At 39.1% G+C, this 8,703-nt stretch overlaps 2 long non-coding RNA genes across 2 annotated transcripts; one reads left to right on the top strand and one right to left on the bottom strand.

The window, feature by feature from the left end:
• Positions 1-647: 647 nt before the first annotated feature.
• On the bottom strand, positions 648-1,919 carry LOC148792229 (uncharacterized). Its single transcript, XR_016085237.1, has 2 exons — positions 1,779-1,919; positions 648-1,651 (listed from the first exon to the last, which is right to left on the bottom strand). It is a non-coding gene; the product is annotated as an uncharacterized LOC148792229 (long non-coding RNA).
• An 18-nt stretch (positions 1,920-1,937) lies between these two features.
• LOC148792228 (uncharacterized) lies at positions 1,938-8,244 on the top strand. The gene is made up of 2 exons (XR_016085236.1): positions 1,938-2,076; positions 7,883-8,244. It is a non-coding gene; the product is annotated as an uncharacterized LOC148792228 (long non-coding RNA).
• The last annotated feature ends 459 nt before the right edge of the window (positions 8,245-8,703 follow it).

Below are 8,703 nucleotides of genomic sequence, written 5' to 3'. Positions count from 1 at the left end.
TAGGTTAAACGAAGTTATAATGTATTATAGTCAAACAAAACAAAATAAACATTGAAACAAAATAAATCAGAATTTACATCCAAATCGTTTGCACTATCATAGTTTTACACTGCAGCCAAACACAGCCTAAAGGAAGACCTATGAAGTATTTCTTTTTCTCATTGTTTATATAAAATATATATACATAATTGAATCAATGGAATGAATACCCATTAACCTCATCAAATCGAATTCGATTAGGCCCACATAATTCGTGTATAATGAATGTTCCCAATACACGGCGGAAAAAAAACGGAGTTTATATCTCCTTCCGAGGCCGCCCTACAGCACATTTCTGCGGTGTATTGAAATCATCTCTCGATGATGATATCGTATTACCATAAAAAATGTCTGCTGTGGGGCGGCCCCGTTGTAGGGAGAAGATGTGATCTCGAAAAAACGAGAGAATGCTTCTTCGATGTCTAGAGACATAACGGTTAGTAGTTGGTCGTAGCAGTAGTAGCACTCAACTCAGCTGCTTTGAGTTCCGATGAAGAACTCAATCCTTCATGGAGTCAAGACTATCTCCTGGCTGCTCAACGTGCAGAGTCTGCAGGACTGTATTTTTTTTACTCCGCTCAAAGTAACTGAGTTTTTCACTTTTCTAATTTTTAAGAGCTAGAAATAGAACCCTCTCATAATTTGAATCTTCACGAAAGAACATAGACATAAACAGGAAATAATCATGACAAATCAATAGCTTAAATAAACAAAACGATTCCACACCTTCCAAGCTGCATTTGTGATATGGCCTCCAAGGTTCAGTTGATTTAAAGAAAACCCAACTAAACATGTCACCACTGCAGCGACGATTGCCGAGAAGTTGGGTCTTGTTGCTAGACATTTCTTCAACAGCATAGAAAGGTTAATTAAGAGCGTAAAGATATGAATCAGAATTTCCTTCAAGTCTTTCTCAGTGATTGGACGAGAAAGGAATGCTACGTCTTCGACGATTGACGAATTGATTAGGTGCTTCGTTGTGGATTTGTTTTCTCGGTTGCGGAATTTCGGTATCTTTGCATCGGAAGTTACCTTCTTTTCGGCGCGTCGGCCCCGAAATTTCCCAACAAAGCGGAGGAATTTCGATTTCATCGAGGGCCATCCTGCATGTCCCAGCTCGGAATCGGCGGTTTCAGACTTGACTTTGAAGAGAAACCCCCGGAGCTTAACCCGAAGTGAGAATCGGCTTTCAAATAATCGACAACTAGACAGAAGTCTTGAGGCTCTGAACTTGAAATCGAAGCTTTTGGCCCTGGCGCGGACGGTGATTCTCCAAGTTTGAGTCTTGTTTGCATCCATCTCCGGTAAGCGAGTCTCTCTTGTTCTGGGACAACAGCACATACACCTTGCAAGCAACGCCGACTTGAACGGTTAAAGAGAGATAATTTTCCGCAATGTTGCTGCTGTTTTCATCTCTTCTCTCTTTTCTTCTTTGAGGGGTTTTCAAGATGAAGAGAAAACATTCAGAAACTAGGGTTCTAATCCTTTTCCTTGCAGTCTTCTTCCAGTTTGCGGTCTCAAACGAATCCAGGTGATGCTTTCGGAAAAGAGGATATAAAGAAGACTCTGAACACTCCGAAGGACCGGATCCTCGTTACTCGAACCATGCGTTCTGCAACGATAAAAGGAAAGTTACACGCATTCAGATCGAACGGCAGAATTTTCAGGGGACTTCACCCCCAATATCGAGAACTTTCTCACAGCCATGGAGCGGCTAGAGTTGCAATTTTAAAACAAACCTCTGATCCCTATCCGAGCTTAATGAAACCAATTCGCTTCGGTAGTTCGGTTCCGCCTGATTTCTTTATGACCACTCACTGGGTCCAACACTGAGTCAACTTGCGGTACTCTACTCTTATTCAGTTATTCTTGCTTTCTTGGGCCCCAAGCTTCCTCAACTCGTAGCACCCGACTCTCAGGCTAGCAGCACTCCTTCCCCGGGGGCGGAGGGAGTTAGAAGATCCCGCATTACTGTAATTACGATGAATGAAATCTTCGATGGAGGAGACACGCCAGTTGGAAGATGGGCTTCTACAGGTTTGTACTACTTCATTTTCTCTAAATTTCTTGTTATCCATACTAGTATTGATTCAATTAATTAGAATGCATAACTTTGTTAAACATCAAACATTAAGTTTGATTAACCTATTACATCTTTTAGTTAAGTTAATGATATGCCATTAGGTAGCCAGTAGTAGCTGTTGGACAATTTTTGTATACCCTTAGCTTCAATCTGTTTTAATATACTTTTGATATTTCATGTAAATAAATAAAGTACATGTTTGATTCATGTTGTATGGTATACTTCTATGTAAGACCCTAAAACTGGACACTTAATGAGACTTGTGTTGGTTTTAAATGTTCACAGCCGTTGGATAAGTCTGGGGAGATTTATCCTGCCAAGGCTGACACTGGTGTGCTGTCAACTGTTGGGGTGGCTTGTTTCGGTCGCCAGGGTGAGACCCAAGGCACACGCAGTGTAGGATTACTTGAACCCTTGAACCGGACCAGATTTCCAGTATTGCCCTGTACCTTGGAGATTGATGGGCAAAACTGGAAAGTTACACCTGACCCCTAAACCCGATTATGGTACTGCACTAGGTGTCGGATTGGGCTGTCTTTGATATGCCAATCAGTGAGATCCTTAACGGGGGTCAAAACCTAAGTATGTTGGGACAGTCTGAGAATTCATCTGAGTGGGTAATTATAGTGACGGGATCAGTCCCTTTGTCGGACAAAGGTAATGATCGGGGATGCATTCTCTCTAATGGAAACCAAACTGCCGGCAGTTGATTTCAATCATTGGAATTTTGTTTTGCAAAATTTATATATATGATATATAGATGTATACGGTTTCAAAATGTTTGCAAATGATTTTAAATCCCGGGATCCATATGAGTAGAGAGTGCAACACTCACTGTTCCTTGTAGCCGAGAGAGAGGTCCTTTCTTGTCGGGCAGTGCTTGATCATTATGGACTGAGAGGTTAAGTGTAAGGCCATTTGGGATAATACCTGATGGGCTAATCTTGCACCTGCCCACAGTCCCTGGGTTTTTATAAGATGGTTTGGCCCAGGGACCACTTAATGTAAGTGTTGGGCCCATAGGGTCAATGTGATGGGATCAAGGAGTTCACTGGGCTCTCCAGTGAATTCGGCCAGGCCTTGTAACAGAGGCTGGGCCGAACCCATGTGGCTAGTGTGTAGATCAATGCTTGGGTCCCACACCATACAAAGAAGCCCAACTGGACAATAGTTTGAAAGAATTTTGAGCACTTGATTCTTATTGGGCCTAAAGCCCATTTCGAACTGGGCTGATTTGATCAGTCATTAACAGGGGGCGGATCTGAGATCAGGATGAGCCCAAAAAGCTTATCTAATCTGCAGATAAGATTAAGAAGAATCCTAATCCAAATACAGATTTGGATAAGGGCAACTCCTGATATGATTAGGAGTTTTTCTTAATCATTAAGCAACTAGAGGAAACCCTAATTTGAATTACAAGAATTCGAACCCTATGGATTTCGCAAAACACTCTGTAGTTTTGAAATAGGATCTCAGAAACCCTAGAGAAGAAAAAGCAGTTCGCCATCTTCTTCTCTAGCCTTCTCCTTCAGCAGCCGCCACCCTCTACTACAGTTCGATTTCTCTGTGAGAGAAAGATCAAGAAAGAATTCTTGATATCAGTCTTTGCTGAAAAGCTGATTCAGTTTGGTGCTCATTGTCTCCAAAGGATTCTTGTGAAGGATTCAATGTGTGGAACGCACTCTGCTGGTTCTGTTCCATAGTTGCTGTGTCATCTTCAGCAGGAGCAGATCTTGGTGTCTTCTTTGGGCGTGAATACCAACTTTGAGAGATATTATTTCTCTGGATCAGGTATAATCACTTCCTTCTCTTTTGGTTCAGATCTGGTTCAGTTCTGGTTCAAGCAGGATCCTTGAATCTTGATTCTAAAATCAGGGAATGCGATTCCCAATTGGAAGGTAGGTAGGAAATTTTTGAAATTCGCCCACCCATTCCGCAACAGTTTTGGTGTCCATACGATGGATCCTACCATCCCTTTCAGCCTTGATAATCCAATTGATAGTTTCACAGGAATTACTTTTACTTGAATTCAATTGATTCCCTGATCATATATTGTATAATCTTAAACAAGGGATCATTGCTTGTGTGATGGTAAAATCTTATATTAACAAGCACGAGAACATGGGTTAAGTTTTAGAGAAGGTGCCAAGGGCGCCTATTTGCCTAGCACCTAGGCAAGAGCTCGGATCTCCTACCCACAGGACACAACAGCTGTATATTGGGAACATCTTCCATATTTACATGTTACCATTCACACCCTGGATCTGCTACCCACGGAACACCGCCACCGTGTATTGGGAACATCTCCCTATTAATGAAAAGAGAGGTATCCCCAATACATTGTTATGTCACATGGGTAGGAGATCTGGATTTCCTAGGCAATACCTTGGCAACTTTGGAGACCTGGGAATGAGTCCCATCAAGAACCATTGAAAATATTGCTGAAGGAATGGAATTTGTGGCTAGCATACTCCTTTTATTATAGACCTTTAATTTGCCAACTCAGAAGGCTTCAGAGAACATTTAAGAAAACACCAGTTGATGCTGAGGTGAATGAAATGAGTACAAGACTGTGAACTGATTGGTGAAGGAAGCAAAGGATGATCTGCCAATTTGAGCCTACAATCACAAAGTGTGCAGCTGGAACTAGGGAGTTTCATAAAGTTTGTCTCTTGTGAGTCACTTCCCCAATACAGCAGTCCAAGTTAAGAATGCTGTCTTAGATGACACTGCAAGTTTCCAAATTGTCTTGTAGGAGTATGAATTACTTATTGGAGGAGCAAGGTGTTTATGGAAGGATTTCACTAAAACTGAATCTAAACCGTTCCACTTCACCTCCATAGATACTGGTTAACAATACCTGCCTTTCAGTGGAAACTTTGAAGTTTAAATAAAAGGTTATCAACTTCTGGAATTTCAGTCATGCAGGTTTCCTTGGAACTTTGGAGTCCAAAAGATTTTGTCCCCACCTAATTACCTAATTGTAGTTATGTTCTTCCATCCCCTCTTCATCTGTAGTTGCATAGAGGTTTTGGAAAATGTCCATGAGGGTCATGTTGCCATACCAAGCATCAAAGATTAATCTCCCATCTCATAAGTCACATCAATAGAGAATGAATCATAGGCTTTCTCTATTTCTTCCACACTGAGTATCAATGATGTAATCCTTTGTCCTGTGTCCTATTCACCATTTCTAACCTCAATAGGCTGCTTCTAGCTACTTTTTGCTTCTCTGTTTTATTGCTAATGCCATTTTGCCGAGAGCCGCATTCATCTCATTAAATTTGCAAAATCCCAAACTACTGTCTGATTTTGTGAAATATATTCTATCCAGTCCACCAAATGAAACTGTTTAACCCTCCAATCCTTCCATAAAAATCACCTCTGAATTTTGTCTAGGTTTTTAGCTAAATGTGAAAGGTAATAAAAAGGAAGATTTGACAATGTGTTCTTTATCCTAATCACTTTCCCTCCTTTTGATAAATAATTGGATTTCCATGAGGACAACTTCCTCAAAGAGTTCAATTACAAGGTCCCAAATTAGACTAAATTTGCACTTAGCACCAACTTGCAATCCAAGATATTTAAATGGTAGCTGCTGATAAAAAAATATATTTAAATTGTAGCTTTGTAAACTTAAACCCCCCAAACTACACAACTGGAATTTGGTCATAGAGCTTCTCCACATCAACTTTACCTAGTAGACCTGGTCTGCCTGATTCCCAATATGGCCCTTTTATGTCTATTCTATAAAAGAATGAAAAATCCCCACCCCCCTGGTATTTGACTTTTGGTTCATTTGTTGGATTGGTAATAACTACCACATCTTGTGAACATGTTAAAATGTATGGCTATCTTGTTCAACAACATATGAATTTGAATGACTGGAGTGGTTTTGAGCAATCTCATAGTTCATGTTCAAGAACACCTTACAAGGCAAGATCTCCTGTCTAGTATTTCATTTGATCTTCCCATCACCATGGAGCAAGTCTCATTTTTCAGTGATCATACCATCTATGCATGACATCTGAAAAGTCCACACAAGTTTATTATTCAATCTGCTAAAACATTTATGCTGTTATTAACAGGGGTGATGATGGGCCAGGCTGGTCTGGGCTTAGCATCTGTGTTAGGGGTGGCTATAGCCTGGGCTGGGGCCTGGCCCAGCATGGGTTTCACTTCTGAAACATAAGCCTGAGCATAGTTCCAGGCTTATAACTTTTTATGTATAAAATATTAAATATATATATATATATATATACATAATATTTTATATTATATATAGTATGTATTAATAACATGTGTGTGCAGGCCAGGCAAGGCCTGAAGTATTGGGCCCAGAAATTTATGGGCATGGGCATGGCTGCATGGGCCCTGTCCCTGGCCTGAAACATAAAACCTAGGCCCAAGCCCAGAATTTCCACGCTGAGCTGAGAATGATCACCCCCAGTTATTAACAATCAGAAAAAAAAAAAGAAAAGAAAAAACATTTCTGCTGCTACCTTACAAGCTCATCTATGCAGTAACTTTTAAAAAACCCATATTGATCTATTTCTGAAATCATGTCAATGTAATGAGGTCCATTTTGTTTTATAGTCTGAAGACTGAATATCTGGTGAGTATCCATGTTGTTACGAAAAGTTCATATTTATATTTGCCCTGTTACTTCAAGTAAATATGTTTAAGAGTTTTGTCTATGTTAAATCTGTTTCAAACTCATCTTTCTCTGTCTCTCATTATGTTGCATTATATTTCTAATTACTTTTTCTCTCCTTTCTTACCCTTGACTCTCTCCTATTTCCCTTGCTTATGCGTACCCGACAATATAATTCTGAATACAATATAGTACTTTCCCCTTCTCTAACTAGAAAATATAAAGAACCCTTCCATGTTTGTTATTAAAAATATGAATTCATAAATGAATATTCTTGTTACAAGTTGGAAATAGAATCCTTATAAGGAGGCCAACAAAAGCCGTCTTCCTTTTAAGTTAAAAGTGTTGAATTGGAACTTTTAATTTTTGACATCAATAAGATGTTTGAGGCTCGACTTCAGCAGTCATATCCTCTGTGAAAAGAAATAGAAGATTTCCAAAGGCATTTGTACGTTGGTCCTAAAACCGTAAACGTGCATCCTAATTGTAGCAGTCCCTCTCAGTTTTAGCTTTGAAAGGACAGTCTATATTTTCCTCCAAACTGCAAAGGAGAACACCATAGTAAGTAGGGCCGTTACCCGATGATAGTCCTGACCAGTAGTACTGAAGTAGAATACAATAATACGATATAAAGAAACACCAATCTAGCCTTATAATTCCTAAAGTTGCAACTTGCAATGGTTGTTCAATCTCACAGTTGTAGTTTCCTTGGGATGTATGTCCCTAGATGAATACCTATATAGATTGATCACAAGTACTGAATTATGTTGCTTGTATTCTTTTAAGCTTTCATAATAAACGAAACAAAGAAATTTATTTGATGTTCTTGCTCATTTCTAAGTCCCCTTCTTAATTTGTTTGTCTGTCCTACATGTTTAATTGTTGAAGCATGACTTACAGATTTGGAACAGTTAATATCTCAAAATGTAATGTTCTAATGGTAAGGGACTTTCTTTTTGATTGGAAACGGTATAAGGGACTTTAAGACATTGATTTTCTCTTTCATTTCCATGAATTCTTCATTCTTCTAATCTTCTGTTTTTTTTTTGATAAGCAACAGCTTCATTAGTCGACTGTTCTACAATTTCCCTGTTTCTGTTTTATAGGTGTTTACATGATGGCTATGATGGATACCTGCAAACCGTTTGAGGGATTTTCAGACCAAACCAAACCGTTTTAAGGCCAAATCAGATCAAACTGCCAATTTCAGTTTGGTTTGGTGTGGTTTAGTCGTATAGAACATATAATGAGCAAAGGGGTTTTGGAGGTTCCGCAACCGATGGAAGTATAAGTTTCCGTGGTCAAAGATTCGAATGACTATTTACTCCCCATTTTGCTTCTCAGCAAGGATGGGAGCATGTTGTTATTCTTTCAGATCCCTTGATTTCTATTAGAGCTTAATCTGAGGATAATAATTCTTTTCTGTGGAGTGTTTGGGATATCATCGGTGAAATCAAATGTTTTAATACCAGCGTTAGTTCTGTTTTGTTAGTAGAAATAATATGGCTTGGGTTGCCAAAGCGTGGCCTATGGCCCTCGATGGTCTAGCCTTGGTGTGTTGGACAAACTGTGGCCATTTGGATATAGTCACACATGAACTAATTGCTTACTTTTTATGTACATTAGTAAGTGTGTACATGTGGCAATTCTAGATGGTGATAATTATAGTAGTAATGTATCTAAAATTTTATATATATATATATATATATATATACACACACACACACGTGGTAGTATCTTTAAGACAAAATTATTTATAATTCATGGACAATTTTTGAACTATTATAAGTGGGTAGTTTCTAATCGGTTATAAGTGGGCAATTTTTGAAGTGGGAGTAAATGACATATATGTCCTTTTTATACCCGTTGTATGCTTGGACAAAAGAGGTAAAAAATGTCCAATGAAAATTCTAGAAAGAAGGGCCAT

The sequence above is a fragment of the Nelumbo nucifera genome, chromosome 4 (assembly GCF_055504915.1).
Source record: "Nelumbo nucifera cultivar China Antique chromosome 4, China Antique-T2T, whole genome shotgun sequence".
Lineage (NCBI taxonomy): Eukaryota > Viridiplantae > Streptophyta > Magnoliopsida > Proteales > Nelumbonaceae > Nelumbo > Nelumbo nucifera.
The sequence above is the reverse complement of the archived record's forward strand: the minus strand, read 5'-3'. Positions and strand labels throughout refer to the sequence as shown.